Genomic DNA, 5086 nt, shown 5'->3' on the forward strand with positions numbered 1-5086 from the left:
AGACTCTACACAGCTAGTTTGATGAGATATACCATGAGAATTATAAAAATTCACAATAGAACCATAACATAACTCCTTAGCATTATCAGTTCTGATGTGAGCTATATTAGCAGAAAATTGATTCTTTATAATCAAAGCAAAATTTTGCAAACTGTCAGCAGAATCAGATTTATTAGCCATCAAATATACCCAAGTTGCTCTACTGAAATCATCAACTATAGTGAGAAAGAACTTAAAACCTTGATGTGTCACAGTACTGTATGGGCCCCACACATCAACATGAAGCAGCTCAAAAATTCTGGTTGTCTTGGTAACACTTGAGTAAAAGGGTAATCTATGTTGTTTGGCAGCAGGACAAATAGAGCATATATAATTGCTAGAAAAACCTTTCACATCTAAATCAGGCTGTATCAAAGACATTTTTGAAAAAGCAATATGTCCTAATCTCAAATGAAGCAATTTGGCCAATTTAAGAGAAGGTGATTCAGTATGTGTACCAGAAGAAGAATCAGATCCACAATTTGCCATTCCTGCATGATGACCTGAAGATGAAAGAGACAAAGGTAGTGGTCCTTTGATAAAGAGACTTGTGTCAGCAATGTATAAACCATTCCTCAATTTACCAAAAACTGTTGACAAACCCTTTGATGAATCTTGTAGGAAACACATGTCAGGAGTAAATTGAACCGAGAGATCACTATCTTGACACAATTTAGTCACAGATATCAAATTGAACTTAAACCCAGGTACGAGCAATACATTTTGGAGAATTATGGAATCAGTAAGTCTAATTGTTCCAACATGAGTGACCACAACTCTAGAACCATCAGGTATAGTGATAAAAGTATCAGCAATTTGTGTATAAGAGTCAAAAGAAGAAATCTCATAACACATGTGGTCAGAAGCACCACTGTCTAAAATCCACTCATTTTGTGTAGTGGCAGAAAGCAAACAATGAATACTAGTAAACAAAGTGCCTGCAAGCAATGCATTTCCATTTGAGTAATTGGAATAATCATTTCCCGAAAAACTGCTTCCAACTTCATGATCCTTAGTCTTAGTGTTGATTAAACTCAGTAAATGATTGTACTGCTCCATGCTGATGTAAGAAGCATTTCCAGATCCCGAAGAAACCAAATTTCCTGATTCTCCAGATCCAACCTGATTGCTTACTTCTAGATTATCATCTTCAATAGTAGCACAATTAACAAATCTTTTCAACTGTCCACCTCTAAAGTTGGGTGGATAACCATGAATTTTATAACATCTGTCAATGGTATGACCACCCATCTTACAATGATCACAAAAATACTTACTACTTGGACCTTTTCTATTACCAACAAATTGAGATCCATCAACCTTCTGAGGAAGCACATAACCAGTTTTGTTGTTAGAATTAAATCCTCCAAATTTGTTATTATAAGTTCTCTTTTCTGCTGCAAAAGCTGTAGATTCAACAATATTCGGAACAATTCTATTAATCTCTCTGTGTCTCTGCTCTTGCAACAACATCCTATAGGCTTGTGGTAAAGAAGGCAGAGTATCCATCATCAAAATATTTGATCTCACATTAGAATAATTGTTGTTTAATTTCATAAGAAAGAACATCAGTCTTTGATCTTGCTGCATTTTCAGAAACTTTGCAGACAAAGTACATGTACAATTGGCACACTCACACACAGGGAGTGGACTCAAATTGTCAATTTCATCCCATGTCTTCTTAAGCTGTGTATAATATTCAGCAATCGGTAGATTATCTTGACTAGAATCAGAAATTTCTTGCTGTAAAGCATACAATTGTGCAGAAGAGGCATGTCCAAATCTCTCTTCAAGTTCTAGCCAAATGTCTCTAGCAGTATCTACGTACAAGATACTAGCAGCAATTTGTTGATCTAACGCAGTGATCAACCAACCAATTACCATACTATTGCACCTAGACCAAGCTCTATAACTATCATCAGTTATCAAAGGTTTCTCCAAAGAACCATCCACAAACGCCATCTTATTCTTAGCAGTCAAACCAATTATCATAGATCGTTTCCAATTAGTATAATTCGATCCATTAAATTGCACTGAAACTAACTTCAGGCCAGTGTTATCACTAGGATGAACAAAATACACAGAACTTGGATCTTGATTGAGATCCATTCAAAGAAATTCAACAAATCACACTTTATATGATCTAATAACAAGCAAACTAATCTAACAATATCATATATGCAGATAATCTGAAGCAAAACCACCAGTAAAGAAGTGAATCAACCACGAATCGAATCAAGAACAAATATAGACAAATAGTCAATCGAAAAATCTTACGATTGAGTCGACCAAAGATCAAGAACCGATAAACTCAGCGGCAAAACTTCAAACAGATCATAGACACTCGCTCTGATACCATGTTACAATCTGTGATTCAAAACTCTTGTTCTTTGTACTTGATTAATGATTGATAAATTGTATTTGATCTGAATTGCTTGTGAGATAAAGATGTAAACTAGAGAGATAAAAGAGAGAGAGAGAGAGAGAGAGAGAGATCTTGCGAATGTGAAAGTTTGGAAAATGAAGAAGTTAGTTACAACATAATTGAGTTCTCGGCTATATAGAGCCACAGACTAAAACAATGTGAAAATACTACACTGCCCTTTACTCACTACAAACAAAGTAGTAAAATTAACAGTAATGAAAAATTCCAAATGTAGAATATTCCAACAGGTGGTAACATGGCAGGGTATTTTTGAACAAACCAATCAAGTGTTTTTATATCGGATAATTTATATGTTTCTTGTATTTTTTATGGATAAACAAGGAGATGGAATGTAACTGCTAAAGATTCACTGTTGATTGAAGGATCATCTGGCGGATAAGGATAATAACCGGTTCTATACGGTAAAAGAACCTTTTAACGTATAAAAGGTGATAAGTGGTAATAGAATCTTATATAGTAAATAAATGTTAAAGTGTTCTAATTTTAACAGTCAATTAACGATCCTAAAAGATAGAGATATATTTTCAAGCACATAGAAGTGTTCTGAAAATCAATAATGGCTCTTACACATCAAATGGATCTTTTCAAGTACATAAACGCGTTAATTGTTATAAAACTCTTAAGCGGTCCTAAACATTAAAGGGATCAAGATCTTTTAAAAAATTAAGCTTGTCATTGAGAAGATTACTAATAACACATCAGTAGAAGTAAGAGAAGTCCGAGCGATATGGCGAGCAAGTCTATTGGCTGATAGGGGGTAACTTGTTGGAAAATGTAAAAAAATTTAAATATTTGGAAAAAAAATATTATCAATTTTAAATTAGATAAATATGTAAATTAAATTGATGCAACGATTGCTGCGTGCTGACTTAACATGATTAACATGAGTTGAGCCCGTTTATCTTTTAAATTATAGCATGAGTTAGCATAATTTTGTAACATTATTGAGTCAGCGTTATCTTTGAACACGTGAGCTTAACAGTAATAGGATCTGATTTAGTTATTACCTCAGACCAGCCTGATAGGCTGCACAACTCCATTCTTCCATCCCGAAATTGCCTCTTATCATCTGTCCATTAGATTTAGAGTCACAAGCTACACAACCAAAGCCAAACATTGCTCATCAACATTTATCTTAATTTTTTACAACTGTGTTACGCATCAGCCCTCTATCCCTTCACCTGGAAATAAATTCATGATTCGCCTGAGAAGAGCTACTCTGAATTTAAGTTTCAATTATAAAAATAAAAACTCTGCAGTCAACATTTTTGGACCGTTTAATGGCCGCAACATTTGTTTGAGCACTTAATTCTTTTAATTGACTGCCAGTCTAATATTACCGAAAATCAAAGTGTATAGCAAAGCAAGATGGATTAGCCTTTATAGCTCCCAGAAGTACCGAAAATTTCATTTGGGCAGGGTCCAGGATGATGCTGTTAAACCACGGAGTCGGGTCATATTGCCTTACAGATTAGGTTAATATTTCCCACGATCCAGTATGATAGTTGGCAAGAAATGCAGCACAAGCCCCAGAGTTTGCCCTACACTGATGAACCTGCAATTTAATGATATGTGAGAAGGAGATTGAAGTTCAAACAAAAATCGAATCTTTGCTGCAATGCTTTAACTAACTCAGCTAATATACTTCAGAGATTTGGCCAAGTGACCAAACTGTCGGATATTAGAGCAACCCGAGCAAAAGACCGAATTAAAACTGAAACCGAACCGAAACCGGCCAAAACCGGTAAAAACCGATCCAAGTTAAACCGATCTGAAACCGAAACCGAAAAACTAAAAACCAAAGCGATTTAAATGGCTCGGTTCCGGTTATAGATTCCAACCGAACCGGAAAAAACCGAACCGAACTGATTACTAATATATATAGATGTATAATATATAATTGAATTATTTTATATACATTTTAGAATTTGTAAAATATAATTTTAAACCTTCAAAGAAAAAATCAGTCTATATTTGCGTAGTATGGCCGAAAGTAGGTCTTAATCCAAACATCATAGGAGTATTTTATGCAATATTTTTTTTTTGAGAAAGAAGATGCAGTATTATTCATTACTCAAATCTGCTAACAATATAGCAGCTAAATCAGCAGGGACAGACTCCCCACTTGATCGACGACCTGAATAAGAACAAGCTGTCCTTGCCAACCAATTGGCAGCCTTGTTCGCAGATCGTTTGACATAGACAATAGAAACATTGTTTAAAGAAGCTAGTAGTCTCCTACAATCTGAGACAATCAAACCAAACGGAGAGCTCATATGCAATGCTTGACAAATAGCTCTGACAACTACTTGACAGTTTGATTCAATAACAACTCCGTTTTTTCCATTTTGCTTAACCCAGCTAAGGACCTCTTTCACACCAACTGCTTCCGCCATGCTCGGATGCACATTCCCCAGAATCAACCTAGAGTTACACTCAACTACATTACCGCTATGGTCTCGCGCAATCCAACCAATTCCAAAGCTATCATTCCCACTAACGACAGATGCATCTACATTGACCTTCATCGTATTAACCATTGGTAGCGTCCAGTGCTCCACAGAAGTACAAGACTCTTCTGCTCCGTAATCATCAGACTGA

Source organism: Apium graveolens, chromosome 10, assembly GCF_009905375.1.
Source record: "Apium graveolens cultivar Ventura chromosome 10, ASM990537v1, whole genome shotgun sequence".
Taxonomy (NCBI): Eukaryota; Viridiplantae; Streptophyta; class Magnoliopsida; order Apiales; family Apiaceae; genus Apium; species Apium graveolens.